The following is a 19,426-nucleotide window of genomic DNA, read 5'->3' as shown; positions in this document are numbered from 1 at the left end:
AAAGGACTTCTATTCGTGACCACCCCCAAAAAATCGAAAAATCCACCCAAAACCTAAAAAAAATGAAATTTTTATATGAAAAACTTCTTTGGCCCATATCTCCTTAAATATGCGTCCTAGAGCGAAAAGGACTTCAATTCGTGACCACCCCAAAAAAATCGAAAAATCCATCCAAAACCTAAAGCAATTGAAATTTTTATATGAAAAACTTCTTTTGCCCATATCTTCTTAAATATGCGTCCTAGAGCGAAAAGGACTTTAATTCGTGTTCACCCCAAAAAAAATTGAAAAATCCACCCAAAACCTAAAAAAATTGAAATTTTTATATGAAAAACTTCTTTTGTCCATATCTCCTTAAATATGCGTCCTTGAGCGAAGAGGACTTCAATTCGTGACCACCCCCAAAAAATCGAAAAATCCACCCAAAACCTAAAAAAAATTAAATTTTTATATGAAAAACTTATTTTGCCCATATCTCCTTAAATATGCTTCCTAGAGCGAAAAGGACTTCAATTCGTGACCACTCCCAAAAAAATTAAAAATCCACCCAAAACCTAAAAAAATTGAAATTTTTATATGAAAAATTTCTTTTGCCCATATCTCCTAAACTAAGCGTCCTAGAGCGAAAAGGACTTTAATTCGTGACCACCCCGAAAAAATTGAAAAATCCACCCAAACCTAAAAAAAATTGAAATTTTTATATGAAAAACTTCTTTTGCCCATATCTCCTTAAATATGCGTCCTAGAACGAAAAGAACTTTTATTCGTGACCACCCCCAAAAAATTGAAAAATCCACCCAAACCTAAAACAATTGAAATTTTTATATGAAAAACTTCTTTTGCCCATATCTCCTTAAATATGCGTCCTAGAGCGAAAAGGACTTTAATTCGTGACCACCCCCAAAAAATTGAAAAATCCACCCAAACCTAAAAAAATGAATTTTTATATGAAAAACTTCTTTTGCTCATATCTCCTTAAATATGCGTCCTAGAGCGAAGAGAACTTCAATTCGTGACCACCCCCAAAAAATAGAAAAATCCACCCAAAACCTAAAAAAAATTAAATTTTTATATGAAAAACTTCTTTTGCCCATATCTCCTTAAATATGCGTCCTAGAGCGAAGAGGACTTCAATTCGTGACCACGCCCAAAAAATCGAAAAATCCACTCAAAACCTAAAAAAATTTAAATTTTTATATGAAAAACTTCTTTTGCCCATATCTCCTTAAATATGCGTCCTAGAGCGAAAAGGACTTCGATTCGTGACCACCCTCAAAAAAATGAAAAATCCACCCAAAACCTAAAAAAATTGAAATTTTTATACGAAAAACTTCTTTTGCCCATATCTCCTAAACTAAGCGTCCTAGAGCGAAAAGGACTTCTATTCGTGACCACCCCCAAAAATTCGAAAAATCCACCCAAAACCTAAAAAAAATGAATTTTTTATATGAAAAACTTCTTTTGCCCATATCTCCTAAACTAAGCGTCCTAGAGCGAAAAGGACTTTAATTCGTGACCACCCCCAAAAAATTGAAAAATCCACCCAAACCTAAAAAAATTGAAATTTTTATATGAAAAACTTCTGTTGCCCATATCTCCTTAAATATGCGTCCTAGAGCGAACAGGACTTCTATTCGTGACCACCCCCAAAAAATCGAAAAATCCACCCAAAACCTAAAAAAATTGAAATTTTTATATGAAAAACTTCTTTTGCCCATATCTCCTTAAATATGCGTCCTAGAGCGAAAAGGACTTCAATTCGTGACCACCCCCAAAAAATCGAAAAATCCACCCAAACCTAAAAAAATTGAAATTTTTTATATGAAAAACTTCTTTTGCCCATATCTCCTAAACCAAGCGTCCTAGAGCGAAAACGACTTTAATTCGTGACCACCCCGAAAAAATTGAAAAATCCACCCAAACCTAAAAAAAAATTGAAATTTTTATAAGAAAAACTTCTTTGGCCCATATCTCCTTAAATATGCGTCCTAGAGCGAAAAGGACTTCAATTCGTAACCAACCCCAAAAAATCGAAAAATCCACCCAAAGCCTAAAACAATTTAAATTTTTATATGAAAAACTTCTTTTGCCCATATCTCCTTAAATATGCGACCTAGAGCGAAAAGGACTTCAATTCGTGACCACCCCCAAAAAATCGAAAAATCCACCCAAAACCTAAAAAATTTGAAATTTTTATATGAAAAACTTCTTTTGCCCATATCTCCTTAAATATGCGTCCTAGAGCGAAAAGGACTTCAATTCGTGACCATCCCCAAAAAAATGAAAAATCCACCCAAAGCCTAAAAAAATTGAAATTTTTATATGAAAAACTTCTTTTGCCCATATCTCCTAAACTAAGCGTCCTAGAGCGAAAAGGACTTTAATTCGTGACCACCCCGAAAAAATTGAAAAATCCACCCAAACCTAAAAAAAAAATGAAATTTTTATATGAAAAACTTTTTTTGCCCATATCTCCTTAAATATGCGTCCTAGAGCGAAAAGGACTTCAATTCGTGACCACTCCCAAAAAAATTAAAAATCCACCCAAAACCTAAAAAAATTGAAATTTTTATATGAAAAATTTCTTTTGCCCATATCTCCTAAACTAAGCGTCCTAGAGCGAAAAGGACTTCAATTCGTGACCACCCCCAAAAAATCGAAAAATTCAGCCAAAACCTAAAAAAATTGAAATTTTTATATGAAAAACTTCTTTTGCCCATATCTCCTTAAATATGCGTTCTAGAGCGAAAAGGACTTCAATTCGTGACCACCCCCAAAAAATCGAAAAATTCAGCCAAAACCTAAAAAAATTGAAATTTTTATATGAAAAACTTCTTTTGCCCATATCTCCTTAAATATGCGTTCTAGAGCGAAAAGGACTTCTATTCGTGACCACCCCCAAAAAATCGAAAAATCCACCCAAAACCTAAAAAAATTTAAATTTTTATATGAAAAACTTCTTTTGCCTATATCTCCTTAAATATGCGTCCTAGAGCGAAAAGGACTTTAATTCGTGACCACCCCCAAAAAATCGAAAAATCCACCCAAAACCTAAAAAAATTGAAATTTTTATATGAAAAACTTCTTTTGCCCATATCTTCTTAAATATGCGTCCTAGAGCGAAAAGGACTTCAATTCGTGACCACCCCCAAAAAATCGAAAAATTCAGCCAAAACCTAAAAAAATTGAAATTTTTATATGAAAAACTTCTTTTGCCCATATCTCCTTAAATATGCGTTCTAGAGCGAAAAGGACTTCAATTCGTGACCACCCCCAAAAAATCGAAAAATTCAGCCAAAACCTAAAAAAATTGAAATTTTTATATGAAAAACTTCTTTTGCCCATATCTCCTTAAATATGCGTTCTAGAGCGAAAAGGACTTCTATTCGTGACCACCCCCGAAAAATCGAAAAATCCACCCAAAACCTAAAAAAATTTAAATTTTTATATGAAAAACTTCTTTTGCCTATATCTCCTTAAATATGCGTCCTAGAGCGAAAAGGACTTCTATTCGTGACCACCCCCAAAAAATCGAAAAATCCACCCAAAACCTAAAAAAATTGAAATTTTTATATGAAAAACTTCTTTTGCCCATATCTCCTTAAATATGCGTCCTAGAGCGAAAAGGACTTTAATTCGTGACCACCCCCAAAAAATTTAAAAATCCACCCAAACCTAAAAAAATTGAAATTTTTATATGAAAAACTTCTTTTGCCCATATCTCCTTAAATATGCGTCCTAGAGCAAAGAGGACTTCAATTCGTGACCACCCCCAAAAAATCGAAAAATCCACCCAAAACCTAAAAAATTTGAAATTTTTATATGAAAAACTTCTTTTGCCCATATCTCCTTAAATATGCGTCCTAGAGCGAAAAGGACTTCAATTCGTGACCATCCCCAAAAAAATGAAAAATCCACCCAAAACCTAAAAAAATTTAAATTTTTATATGAAAAACTTCTTTTGCCCATATCTCCTAAACTAAGCGTCCTAGAGCGAAAAGGACTTTAATTCGTGACCACCCCGAAAAAATTGAAAAATCCACCCAAACCTAAAAAAAAATGAAATTTTTATATGAAAAACTTTTTTGCCCATATCTCCTTAAATATGCGTCCTAGAGCGAAAAGGACTTCAATTCGTGACCACTCCCAAAAAAATTAAAAATCCACCCAAAACCTAAAAAAATTGAAATTTTTATATGAAAAATTTCTTTTGCCCATATCTCCTAAACTAAGCGTCCTAGAGAGAAAAGGACTTTAATTCGTGACCACCCCGAAAAAATTGAAAAATCCACCGAAACCTAAAAAAAATTGAAATTTTTATATGAAAAACTTCTTTTGCCCATATCTCCTTAAATATGCGTCCTAGAGCGAAAAGGACTTCAATTCGTGACCATCCCCAAAAAAATGAAAAATCCACCCAAAACCTAAAAAAATTGAAATTTTTATATGAAAAACTTCTTTTGCCCATATCTCCTTAAATATGCGTCCTAGAGCGAAAAGGACTTCAATTCGTGACCACCCCCAAAAAATCGAAAAATCCACCCAAACCTAAAAAAATTGAAATTTTTATATGAAAAACTTCTTTTGCCCATATCTCCTTAAATATGCGTCCTAGAGCGAAAAGGACTTCAATTCGTGACCACCCCCAAAAAATTGAAAAATCCACCCAAAACCTAAAAAAATTAAAATTTTTATATGAAAAACTTCTTTTGCCCATATCTCCTAAACTAAGCGTCCTAGAGCGAAAAGGACTTTAATTCGTGACCACCCCGAAAAAATTGCAAAATCCACCCAAACCTAAAAAAAATTGAAATTTTTATATGAAAAACTTCTTTTGCCCATATCTCCTAAACTAAGCGTCCTAGAGCGAAAAGGACTTTAATTCGTGACCACCCCGAAAAAATTGAAAAATCCACCCAAACCTAAAAAAAATGAAATTTTTATATGAAAAACTTCTTTTGCCCATATCTCCTTAAATATGCGTCCTAGAGCGAAAAGGACTTTAATTCGTGACCACCCCCAAAAAATTGAAAAATCCACCCAAACCTAAAAAAAATGGAAATTTTTTTATTAAAAACTTCTTTTGCCCATATCTCCTTAAATATGCGTCCTAGAGCGAAAAGGACTTCAATTTGTGACCACTCCCAAAAAATCGAAAAATCCACTAAAAACCTAAAAAAATTTTAATTTTTATATAAAAAACTTCTTTTGCCCATATCTCCTTAAATATGCGTCCTAGAGCGAAAAGGAATTCAATTCGTGACCACCCCCAAAAAATCGAAAAATCCACCCAAACCTAAAAAAATTTAAATTTTTATATGAAAAACTTCTTTTGTCCATATCTCCTTAAATATGCGTCCTAGAGCGAAAAGGACTTCAATTCGTGACCATCCCCAAAAAAATGAAAAATCCACCCAAAACCTAAATAATTTAAATTTTTATATGAAAAACTTCTTTTGCCCATATCTCCTTAAATATGCGTCCTAGAGCGAAAAGGACTTCAACTCGTGACCACCCCCAAAAAATCGAAAAATCCGCCCAAAACCTAAAAAAAATTTGAAATTTTTATATGAAAAACTTCTTTTGCCCATATCTCCTTAAATATGCGTCTTAGAGCGAAAAGGACTTCAACTCGTGACCACCCCCAAAAAATCGAAAAATACACCCAAACAAAAAAAAAATTTGAAATTTTTATATGAAAAACTTCTTTTGCCCATATCTCCTTAAATATGCGTCCTAGAGCGAAAAGGACTTCAATTCGTGACCACCCCCAAAAAATCGAAAAATCCACCCAAAACCTAAAAAAATTTAAATTTTTATATGAAAAACTTCTTTTGTCCATATCTCCTTAAATATGCGTCCTAGAGCGAAAAGGACTTCAACTCGTGACCACCCCAAAAAAAATTGAAAAATCCACCCAAACAAAAAAAAATTGAAATTTTTATATGAAAAACTTCTTTTGCCCATATCTCCTAAACTAAGCGTCCTAGAGCGAAAAGGACTTCAACTCGTGACCACCCCCAAAAAATCGAAAAATCCACCCAAACCTAAAAAAAATTTAAATTTTTATATCTCCTTAAATATGCGTCCTAGAGCGAAAAGGACTTCAATTCGTGACCATCCCCAAAAAAATGAAAAATCCACCCAAAACCTAAAAAAATTGAAATTTTTATATGAAAAACTTCTTTTGCCCATATCTCCTAATCTAAGCGTCCTAGAGCGAAAAGGACTTCAATTCGTGACCACCCCGAAAAAATTGAAAAATCCACCCAAACCTAAAAAAAATTGAAATTTTTATATCAAAAACTTCTTTTGCCCATATCTCCACCGTGGTGCAATGGTTAGCATGCCCGCCTTGCATACACAAGGTCGTGGGTTCGATTCCTACTACGACCGAACACCAAAAAGTGTTTCAGCGGTGGATTATCCCACCTCAGTAATGCTGGTGACATTTCTGAGGGTTTCAAAGCTTCTCTAAGTGGTTTCACTAGAATGTGGAACGCCGTTCGGACTCGGCTATAAAAAGGAGGTCCCTTGTCATTGAGCTTAACATGGAATCGGGCAGCACTCAGTGATAAGAGAGAAGTTCACCACTGCGGTATCACAATGGACTGAATAGTCTAAGTGAGCCTGATATATCGGGCTGCCACATAACCTTACCTAACCTAACCATATCTCCTTAAAAATGCGTCCTAGAGCGAAAAGGACTTTAATTCGTGACCACCCCAAAAAAATTGAAAAATCCACCCAAACCTAAAAAAATTGAAATTTTTTATATGAAAAACTTCTTTTGCCCATATCTCCTAAACTAAGCGTCCTAGAGCGAAAACGACTTTAATTCGTGACCACCCCGAAAAAATTGAAAAATCCACCCAAACCTAAAAAAAATTTAAATTTTTATAAGAAAAACTTCTTTTGCCCATATCTCCTTAAATATGCGTCCTAGAGCGAAAAGGACTTCAATTCGTAACCACCCCCAAAAAATCGAAAAATCCACCCAAAGCCTAAAAAAATTTAAATTTTTATATGAAAAACTTCTTTTGCCCATATCTCCTTAAATATGCGTCCTAGATCGAAAAGGACTTCAATTCGTGACCACTCCCAAAAAATCGAAAAATCCACCCAAAACCTAAAAAATTTGAAATTTTTATATGAAAAACTTCTTTTGCCCATATCTCCTTAAATATGCGTCCTAGAGCGAAAAGGACTTCAATTCGTGACCATCCCCAAAAAAATGAAAAATCCACCCAAAACCTAAAAAAATTGAAATTTTTATATGAAAAACTTCTTATGCCCATATCTCCTAAACTAAGCGTCCTATAGCGAAAAGGACTTTAATTCGTGACCACCCCGAAAAAATTGAAAAATTCACCCAAACCTAAAAAAAATTGAAATTTTTATATGAAAAACTTCTTTTGCCCATATCTCCTTAAATATGCGTCCTAGAGCGAAAAGGACTTCAATTCGTGACCACCCCAAAAAAATCGAAAAATCCACCCAAAACCTAAAAAAATTTAAATTTTTATATGAAAAACTTCTTTTGCCCATATCTCCTTAAATATGCGTCCTAGAGCGAAAAGGACTTTAATTCGTGACCACCCCGAAAAAATTGAAAAATCCACCCAAACCTAAAAAAAATTGAAATTTTTATATGAAAAACTTCTTTTGCCCATATCTCCTTAAATATGCGTCCTAGAGCGAAAAGGACTTTAATTCGTGACCACCCCGAAAAAATTGAAAAATCCACCCAAACCTAAAAAAAATTGAAATTTTTATATGAAAAACTTCTTTTGCCCATATCTCCTTAAATATGCGTCCTAGAGCGAAAAGGACTTCAATTCGTGACCACCCCCAAAAAATTGAAAAATCCACCCAAACCTAAAAAAATTGAAATTTTTATATGAAAAACTTCTTTTGCCCATATCTCCTTAAATATGCGTCCTAGAGCGAAAAGGACTTCAATTTGTGACCACCCCCAAAAAATCGAAAAATCCACTCAAAACCTAAAAAAATTTTAATTTTTATATGAAAAACTTCTTTTGCCCTTAAATATGCGTCCTAGAGCGAAAAGGACTTCAATTCGTGACCACCCCCAAAAAATCGAAAAATCCACCCAAACCTAAAAAAATTTTAATTTTTATATGAAAACTTCTTTTGCCCATATCTCCTTAAATATGCGTCCTAGAGCGAAAAGGAATTCAATTCGTGACCACCCCCAAAAAATCTAAAAATCCACCCAAAACCTAAAAAAATTGAAATTTTTATACGAAAAACTTCTTTTGCCCATATCTCCTAAACTAAGCGTCCTAGAGCGAAAAGGACTTTAATTCGTGACCACCCCGAAAAAATTGAAAAATCCACCCAAACCTAAAAAAAATTGAAATTTTTATATGAAAAACTTCTTTTGCCCATATCTCCTAAACTAAGCGTCCTAGAGCGAAAAGGACTTTAATTCGTGACCACCCCAGAAAAAATTGAAAAATCCACCCAAACCTAAAAAAAATTGAAATTTTTATATGAAAAACTTCTTTTGCCCATATCTCCTTAAATATGCGTCCTAGAGCGAAAAGGACTTCAATTCGTGACCACCCCCAAAAAATCGAAAAATCAACCCAAACCTAAAAAAAATTGAAATTTTTATATGAAAAACTTCTTTTGTCCATATCTCCTTAAATATGCGTCCTAGAGCGAAAAAGACTTCAATTCGTGACCATCCCCAAAAAAATGAAAAATCCACCCAAAACCTAAAAAAATTGAAATTTTTATATGAAAAACTTCTTTTGCCCATATCTCCTTAAATATGCGTCCTAGAGCGATGAGGACTTCAATTCGTGACCACCCCCAAAAAATCGAAAAATCCACCCAAACAAAAAAAAATTTGAAATTTTTATATGAAAAACTTCTTTTGCCCATATCTCCTTAAATATGCGTCCTAGAGCGAAAAGGACTTCAACTCGTGACCACCCCCAAAAAATCGAAAAATCCACCCAAACAAAAAAAAAATTTTGAAATTTTTATATGAAAAACTTCTTTTGCCCATATCTCCTTAAATATGCGTCCTAGAGCGAAAAGGACTTCAATTCGTGACCACCCCCAAAAAATCGAAAAATCCACCCAAAACCTTAAAAAAATTGAAATTTTTATATGAAAAACTTCTTTTGCCCATATCTCCTTAAATATGCGTCCTAGAGCGAAAAGCACTTCAACTCGTGACCACCCCCAAAAAATCGAAAAATCCACCCAAACAAAAAAAATTTGAAATTTTTATATGAAAAACTTCTTTTGCCCATATCTCCTTAAATATGCGTCCTAGAGCGAAAAGGACTTCAATTCGTGACCACCCCCAAAAAAATGAAAAATCCACCCAAAACCTAAAAAAATTGAAATTTTTATATGAAAAACTTCTTTTGCCCATATCTCCTAAACTAAGCGTCCTAGAGCGAAAAGGACTTTAATTCGTGACCACCCCCAAAAAATCGAAAAATCCACCCAAACCTAAAAAAAATTTAAATTTTTATATCTCCTTAAATATGCGTCCTAGAGCGAAAAGGACTTCAATTCGTGACCATCCCCAAAAAAATGAAAAATCCACCCAAAACCTAAAAAAATTGAAATTTTTATATGAAAAACTTCTTTTGCCCATATCTCCTAAACTAAGCGTCCTAGAGCGAAAAGGACTTTAATTCGTGACCACCCCCAAAAAATTGAAAAATCCACCCAAACCTAAAAAAAATTGAAATTTTTATATGAAAAACTTCTTTTGCCCATATCTCCTTAAATATGCGTCCTAGAGCGAAAAGGACTTCAATTCGTGACCACCCCCAAAAAATCGAAAAATCCACCCAAACCTAAAAAAATTTAAATTTTTATATGAAAAACTTCTTTTGCCCATATCTCCTAAACTAACCGTCCTAGAGCGAAAAGGACTTTAATTCGTGACCACCCCCAAAAAATTGAAAAATCCACCCAAACCTAAAAAAATTGAAATTTTTATATGAAAAACTTCTTTTGCCCATATCTCCTTAAATATGCGTCCTAGAGCGAAAAGGACTTTAATTCGTGACCACCCCCAAAAAATTGAAAAATCCACCCAAACCTAAAAAAATTGAAATTTTTTATATGAAAAACTTCTTTTGCCCATATCTCCTAAACTAAGCGTCCTAGAGCGAAAACGACTTTAATTCGTGACCACCCCGAAAAAATTGAAAAATCCACCCAAACCTAAAAAAAATTGAAATTTTTATAAGAAAAACTTCTTTTGCCCATATCTCTTTAAATATGCGTCCTAGAGCGAAAAGGACTTCAATTCGTAACCACCCCCAAAAAATCGAAAAATCCACCCAAAGCCTAAAAAAATTTAAATTTTTATATGAAAAACTTCTTTTGCCCATATCTCCTAAACTAAGCGTCCTAGAGCGAAAAGGACTTCAATTCGTGACCATCCCCAAAAAATCGAAAAATCCACCCAAAACCTAAAAAATTTGAAATTTTTATATGAAAAACTTCGTTTGCCCATATCTCCTTAAATATGCGTCCTAGAGCGAAAAGGACTTCAATTCGTGACCATCCCCAAAAAAATGAAAAATCCACCCAAAACCTAAAAAAATTGAAATTTTTATATGAAAAACTTCTTTTGCCCATATCTCCTAAACTAAGCGTCCTAGAGCGAAAAGGACTTTAATTCGTGACCACCCCGAAAAAATTGAAAAATCCACCCAAACCTAAAAAAAATTGAAATTTTTATATGAAAAACTTTTTTTGCCCATATCTCCTTAAATATGCGTCCTAGAGCGAAAAGGACTTCAATTCGTGACCACCCCCAAAAAAATTGAAATTTTTATATGAAAAACTTCTTTTGTCCATATCTCCTAAACTAAGCGTCCTAGAGCGAAAAGGACTTTAATTCGTGACCACCCCGAAAAAATTGAAAAATCCATCCAAACCTAAAAAAATTGAAATTTTTATATGAAAAACTTCTTTTGCCCATATCTCCTTAAATATGCGTCCTAGAGCGAAAAGGACTTCAATTCGTGACCATCCCCAAAAAAATGAAAAATTCACCCAAAACCTAAAAAAATTTAAATTTTTATATGAAAAACTTCTTTTGCCCATATCTCCTTAAATATGCGTCCTAGAGCGAAAAGGACTTCAATTCGTGACCACCCCCAAAAAATCGAAAAATCCACCCAAACCAAAAAAAATTGAAATTTTTATATGAAAAACTTCTTTTGCCCATATCTCCTTAAATATGCGTCCTAGAGCGAAAAGGACTTCAATTTGTGACCACCCCCAAAAAATCGAAAAATCCACTCAAAACCTAAAAAAATTGAAATTTTTATATGAAAAACTTCTTTTGCCCATATCTCCTTAAATATGCGTCCTAGAGCGAAAAGGAATTCAATTCGTGACCACCCCCAAAAAATCGAAAAATCCACCCAAACCTAAAAAAATTGAAATTTTTATATGAAAAACTTCTTTTGCCCATATCTCCTTAAATATGCGTCCTAGAGCGAAAAGGACTTCAATTCGTGACCACCCCCAAAAAATTGAAAAATCCACCCAAAACCTAAAAAAATTGAAATGTTTATATGAAAAACTTCTTTTGCCCATATCTCCTTAAATATGCGTCCTAGAGCGAAAAGGACTTCAACTCGTGACCACCCCCAAAAACACGAAAAATCCACCCAAACAAAAAAAAATTGAAATTTTTATATGAAAAACTTCTTTTGCCCATATCTCCTTAAATATGCGTCCTAGAGCGAAAAGGACTTCAATTCGTGACCACCCCCAAAAAAATGAAAAATCCACCCAAAACCTAAAAAAATTTAAATTTTTATATGAAAAACTTCTTTTGCCCATTCCTTCTTAATTATGCGTCCTAAAGCGAAAAGGACTTTAATTCGTGACCACCCCCAAAAAATCGAAAAATCCACCCAAACCTAAAAAAAATTTAAATTTTTATATCTCCTTAAATATGCGTCCTAGAGCGAAAAGTACTTCAATTCGTGACCACCCCCAAAAAATCGAAAAATCCACCCAAAACCTAAAAAAATTGAAATGTTTATATGAAAAACTTCTGTTGCCCATATCTCCTTAAATATGCGTCCTAGAGCGAAAAGGACTTCAACTCGTGACTACCCCCAAAAACACGAAAAATCCACTTAAACAAAAAAAAATTTTGAAATTTTTATATGAAAAACTTCTTTTGCCCATATCTCCTTAAATATGCGTCCTAGAGCGAAAAGGACTTCAATTCGTGACCACCCCCAAAAAAATGAAAAATCCACCCAAACCTAAAAAAATTGAAATTTTTATATGAAAAACTTCTTTTGCCCATATCTCCTAAACTAAGTGTCCTAGAGCGAAAAGGACTTTAATTCGTGACCACCCCGAAAAAAATTGAAAAATCCACCCAAACCTAAAAAAAATTGAAATTTTTATATGAAAAACTTCTTTTGCCCATATCTCCTAAACTAAGCGTCCTAGAGCGAAAAGGACTTTAATTCGTGACCATCCCGAAAAAATTGAAAAATCCACCCAAACCTAAAAAAAATTGAAATTTTTATATGAAAAACTTCTTTTGCCCATATCTCCTTAAATATGCGTCCTAGAGCGAAAAGGACTTCAATTCGTGACCACCCCCAAAAAATCGAAAAATCCACCCAAACCTAAAAAAAATTGAAATTTTTATATGAAAAACTTATTTTGCCCATATCTCCTAAACTAAGTGTCCTAGAGCGAAAAGGACTTCAATTTGTGACCACCCCCTATCGAAAAATCCACTAAAAACCTAAAAAAATTTTAATTTTTATATGAAAAACTTCTTTTGTCCATATCTCCTTAAATATGCGTCCTAGAGCGAAAAGGAATTCAATTCGTGACCACCCCCAAAAAACCGAAAAATCCACCCAAACCTAAAAAAAATTGAAATTTTTATATGTAAAACTTCTTTTGTCCATATCTCCTAAACTAAGCGTCCTAGAGCGAAAAGGACTTTAATTCGTGACCACCCCCAAAAAATTGAAAAATCCACCCAAATCTACAAAAATTGAAATTTTTATATAAAAAACTTCTTTTGCCCATATCTCCTAAACTAAGCGTCCTAGAGCGAAAAGGACTTTAATTCGTGACCACCCCGAAAAAATTGAAAAATCCTCCCAAACCTAAAAAAATTGAAATTTTTATATGAAAAACTTCTTTTGCCCATATCTCCTTAAATATGCGTCCTAGAGCGAAAAGGACTTCAATTCGTGACCACCCCCAAAAAATCGAAAGATCCACCCAAACCTAAAAAAAATTGAAATTTTTATATGAAAAACTTCTTTTGCCCATATCTCCTAAACTAAGCGTCCTAGAGCGAAAAGGACTTTAATTCGTGACCACCCCCAAAAAATTGAAAAATCCACCCAAACCTAAAAAAATTGAAATTTTTATATGAAAAACTTCTTTTGCCCATATCTCCTTAAATATGCGTCCTAGAGCGAAAAGGACTTTAATTCGTGACCACCCCCAAAAAATCGAAAAATCCACCCAAACCTAAAAAAAATTGAAATTTTTATATGAAAAACTTCTTTTGCCCATATCTCCTAAACTAAGCGTCCTAGAGCGAAAAGGACTTTAATTCGTGACCACCCCCAAAAATTGAAAAATCCACCCAAACCTAAAAAAATTGAAATTTTTATATGAAAAACTTCTTTTGCCCATATCTCCTTAAATATGCGTCCTAGAGCGAAAAGGACTTCAATTCGTGACCACCCCAAAAAAAATGAAAAATCCACCCAAACCTAAAAAAAATTGAAATTTTTATATGAAAAACTTCTTTTGCCCATATCTCCTAAACTAAGCGTCCTAGAGCGAAAAGGACTTTAATTCGTGACCACCCCCAAAAAATTGAAAAATCCACCCAAACCTAAAAAAATTGAAATTTTTATATGAAAAACTTCTTTTGCCCATATCTCCTTAAATATGCGTCCTAGAGCGAAAAGGACTTCAATTCGTGACCACCCCCAAAAAATCGAAAGATCCACCCAAACCTAAAAAAAATTGAAATTTTTATATGAAAAACTTCTTTTGCCCATATCTCCTAAACTAAGCGTCCTAGAGCGAAAAGGACTTTAATTCGTGACCACCCCCAAAAAATTGAAAAATCCACCCAAACCTAAAAAAATTGAAATTTTTATATGAAAAACTTCTTTTGCCCATATCTCCTTAAATATGCGTCCTAGAGCGAAAAGGACTTTAATTCGTGACCACCCCCAAAAAATCGAAAAATCCACCCAAACCTAAAAAAAATTGAAATTTTTATATGAAAAACTTCTTTTGCCCATATCTCCTAAACTAAACGTCCTAGATCGAAAAGGACTTTAATTCGTGACCACCCCCAAAAAATTGAAAAATCCACCCAAACCTAGGTTAAAGTGGCTGCCCGATTAAGATTCAGGCTCACTTAGACTATTCAGTCCAAACCTAAAAAAAATTGAAATTTTTATATGAAACTCTTCTTTTGCCCATATCTCCTTAAATATGCGTCCTAGAGCGAAAAGGACTTCAATTCGTGACCACCCCCAAAAAATCTAAAAATCCACCCAAAACCTAAAAAACTTTAAATTTTTTATATGAAAAACTTCTTTTGCCCATATCTCCTTAAATATGCGTCCTAGAGCGAAAAGGACTTCACCCCCAACAAAATGAAAAATCCACCCAAAACCTAAAAAAATTGAAATTTTTATATGAAAAACTTCTTTTGCCCATATCTTCTAAACTAAGCGTCCTAGAGCGAAAAGGACTTTAATTCGTAAAAAAATTGAAATTTTTATATGAAAAACTTCTTTTGCCTATATCTCCTTAAATATGCGTCCTAGAGCGAAAAGGACTTCAATTCGTGACCACCCCCAACAAAATGAAAAATCCACCCAAAACCTAAAAAAATTGAAATTTTGATATGAAAAACTTCTTTTGCCCATATCTTCTAAACTAAGCGTCCTAGAGCGAAAAGGACTTTAATTCGTGACCACCCCGAAAAAATCGAAAAATCGACCCAAAACCTAAAAAAGTTTAAATTTTTATATGAAAAACTTCTTTTGCCCATATCTCCTTAAATATGCGTCCTAGAGCGAAAAGGACTTCAATTCGTGACCACCCCCAAAATATCGAAAAATCCACCCAAACCTAAAAAAAATTGAAATTTTTATATGAAAAACTTCTTTTGCCCATATCTCCTAAACTAAGCGTCCTAGAGCGAAAAGGACTTTAATTCGTGACCACCCCCAAAAAATTTAAAAATCCACCCAAACCGAAAAAAATTGAAATTTTTATATGAAAAACTTCTTTTGCCCATATCTCCTTAAATATGCGTCCTAGAGCGAAAAGGACTTCCATTCGTGACCACCCCCAAAAAAATGAAAAATCCACCCAAAACCTAAAAAAATTGAAATTTTTATATGAAAAACTTATTTTGCCCATATCTCCTAAACTAAGCGTCCTAGAGCGAAAAGTACTTTAATTCGTGACCACCCCGAAAAAATTGAAAAATCCACCCAAACCTAAAAAAATTGAAATTTTTATATGAAAAACTTCTTTTGCCCATATCTCCTTAAATATGCGTCCTAGAGCGAAAAGGACTTCAATTCGTGACCACCCCAAAAAAAATGAAAAATCCACCCAAAACCTAAAAAAATTGAAATTTTTATATGAAAAACTTCTTTTGCCCATATCTCCTAAACTAAACGTCCTAGAGCGAAAAGGACTTTAATTCGTGACCACCCCCAAAAAATTGAAAAATCCACCCAAACCTAGGTTAAAGGTTAAAGTGGCTGCCCGATTAAGATTCAGGCTCACTTAGACTATTCAGTCCAAACCTAAAAAAAATTGAAATTTTTATATGAAACTCTTCTTTTGCCCATATCTCCTTAAATATGCGTCCTAGAGCGAAAAGGACTTCAATTCGTGACCACCCCCAAAAAATCTAAAAATCCACCCAAAACCTAAAAAAATTTAAATTTTTTATATGAAAAACTTCTTTTGCCCATATCTCCTTAAATATGCGTCCTAGAGCGAAAAGGACTTCAATTCGTGACCACCCCCAAAAAATCGAAAAATCCACCCAAACCTAAAAAAAATTGAAATTTTTATATGAAAAACTTATTTTGCCCATATCTCCTAAACTAAGTGTCCTAGAGCGAAAAGGACTTCAATTTGTGACCACCCCCTATCGAAAAATCCACTAAAAACCTAAAAAAATTTTAATTTTTATATGAAAAACTTCTTTTGTCCATATCTCCTTAAATATGCGTCCTAGAGCGAAAAGGAATTCAATTCGTGACCACCCCCAAAAAATCGAAAAATCCACCCAAACCTAAAAAAAATTGAAATTTTTATATGTAAAACTTCTTTTGTCCATATCTCCTAAACTAAGCGTCCTAGAGCGAAAAGGACTTTAATTCGTGACCACCCCCAAAAAATTGAAAAATCCACCCAAACCTACAAAAATTGAAATTTTTATATGAAAAACTTCTTTTGCCCATATCTCCTAAACTAAGCGTCCTAGAGCGAAAAGGACTTTAATTCGTGACCACCCCGAAAAAATTGAAAAATCCTCCCAAACCTAAAAAAATTGAAATTTTTATATGAAAAACTTCTTTTGCCCATATCTCCTTAAATATGCGTCCTAGAGCGAAAAGGACTTCAATTCGTGACCACCCCCAAAAAATCGAAAGATCCACCCAAACCTAAAAAAAATTGAAATTTTTATATGAAAAACTTCTTTTGCCCATATCTCCTAAACTAAGCGTCCTAGAGCGAAAAGGACTTTAATTCGTGATCACCCCCAAAAAATTGAAAAATCCACCCAAACCTAAAAAAATTGAAATTTTTATATGAAAAACTTCTTTTGCCCATATCTCCTTAAATATGCGTCCTAGAGCGAAAAGGACTTTAATTCGTGACCACCCCCAAAAAATCGAAAAATCCACCCAAACCTAAAAAAAATTGAAATTTTTATATGAAAAACTTCTTTTGCCCATATCTCCTAAACTAAGCGTCCTAGAGCGAAAAGGACTTTAATTCGTGACCACCCCCAAAAATTGAAAAATCCACCCAAACCTAAAAAAATTGAAATTTTTATATGAAAAACTTCTTTTGCCCATATCTCCTTAAATATGCGTCCTAGAGCGAAAAGGACTTCAATTCGTGACCACCCCAAAAAAAATGAAAAATCCACCCAAAACCTAAAAAAATTGAAATTTTTATATGAAAAACTTCTTTTGCCTATATCTCCTAAACTAAACGTCCTAGAGCGAAAAGGACTTTAATTCGTGACCACCCCCAAAAAATTGAAAAATCCACCCAAACCTAGGTTAAAGTGGCTGCCCGATTAAGATTCAGGCTCACTTAGACTATTCAGTCCAAACCTAAAAAAAATTGAAATTTTTATATGAAACTCTTCTTTTGCCCATATCTCCTTAAATATGCGTCCTAGAGCGAAAAGGACTTCAATTCGTGACCACCCCCAAAAAATCTAAAAATCCACCCAAAACCTAAAAAACTTTAAATTTTTTATATGAAAAACTTCTTTTGCCCATATCTCCTTAAATATGCGTCCTAGAGCGAAAAGGACTTCACCCCCAACAAAATGAAAAATCCACCCAAACCCTAAAAAAATTGAAATTTTTATATGAAAAACTTCTTTTGCCCATATCTTCTAAACTAAGCGTCCTAGAGCGAAAAGGACTTTAATTCGTAAAAAAATTGAAATTTTTATATGAAAAAATTCTTTTGCCTATATCTCCTTAAATATGCGTCCTAGAGCGAAAAGGACTTCAATTCGTGACCACCCCCAACAAAATGAAAAATCCACCCAAAACCTAAAAAAATTGAAATTTTGATATGAAAAACTTCTTTTGCCCATATCTTCTAAACTAAGCGTCCTAGAGCGAAAAGGACTTTAATTCGTGACCACCCCCAAAAAATCGAAAAATCGACCCAAAACCTAAAAAAGTTTAAATTTTTATATGAAAAACTTCTTTTGCCCATATCTCCTTAAATATGCGTCCTAGAGCGAAAAGGACTTCAATTCGTGACCACCCCCAAAATATCGAAAAATCCACCCAAACCTAAAAAAAATTGAAATTTTTATATGAAAAACTTCTTTTGCCCATATCTCCTAAACTAAGCGTCCTAGAGCGAAAAGGACTTTAATTCGTGACCACCCCCAAAAAATTTAAAAATCCACCCAAACCTAAAAAAATTGAAATTTTTATATGAAAAACTTCTTTTGCCCATATCTCCTTAAATATGCGTCCTAGAGCGAAAAGGACTTCCATTCGTGACCACCCCCAAAAAAATGAAAAATCCACCCAAAACCTAAAAAAATTGAAATTTTTATATGAAAAACTTATTTTGCCCATATCTCCTAAACTAAGCGTCCTAGAGCGAAAAGTACTTTAATTCGTGAACACCCCGAAAAAATTGAAAAATCCACCCAAACCTAAAAAAATTGAAATTTTTATATGAAAAACTTCTTTTGCCCATATCTCCTTAAATATGCGTCCTAGAGCGAAAAGGACTTCAATTCGTGACCACCCCAAAAAAAATGAAAAATCCACCCAAAACCTAAAAAAATTGAAATTTTTATATGAAAAACTTCTTTTGCCCATATCTCCTAAACTAAACGTCCTAGAGCGAAAAGGACTTTAATTCGTGACCACCCCCAAAAAATTGAAAAATCCACCCAAACCTAGGTTAAAGGTTAAAGTGGCTGCCCGATTAAGATTCAGGCTCACTTAGACTATTCAGTCCAAACCTAAAAAAAATTGAAATTTTTATATGAAACTCTTCTTTTGCCCATATCTCCTTAAATATGCGTCCTAGAGCGAAAAGGACTTCAATTCGTGACCACCCCCAAAAAATCTAAAAATCCACCCAAAACCTAAAAAAATTTAAATTTTTTATATGAAAAACTTCTTTTGCCCATATCTCCTTAAATATGCGTCCTAGAGCGAAAAGGACTTCAATTCGTGACCACCCCCTATCGAAAAATCCACTAAAAACCTAAAAAAATTTTAATTTTTATATGAAAAACTTCTTTTGTCCATATCTCCTTAAATATGCGTCCTAGAGCGAAAAGGAATTCAATTCGTGACCACCCCCAAAAAATCGAAAAATCCACCCAAACCTAAAAAAAATTGAAATTTTTATATGTAAAACTTCTTTTGTCCATATCTCCTAAACTAAGCGTCCTAGAGCGAAAAGGACTTTAATTCGTGACCACCCCCAAAAAATTGAAAAATCCACCCAAACCTACAAAAATTGAAATTTTTATATGAAAAACTTCTTTTGCCCATATCTCCTAAACTAAGCGTCCTAGAGCGAAAAGGACTTTAATTCGTGACCACCCCGAAAAAATTGAAAAATCCTCCCAAACCTAAAA

This window comes from Haematobia irritans, chromosome 2 (genome assembly GCF_050003625.1).
Source record: "Haematobia irritans isolate KBUSLIRL chromosome 2, ASM5000362v1, whole genome shotgun sequence".
NCBI classification, from domain to species: Eukaryota; Metazoa; Arthropoda; class Insecta; order Diptera; family Muscidae; genus Haematobia; species Haematobia irritans.
The sequence above is the reverse complement of the archived record's forward strand: the minus strand, read 5'-3'. Positions refer to the sequence as shown.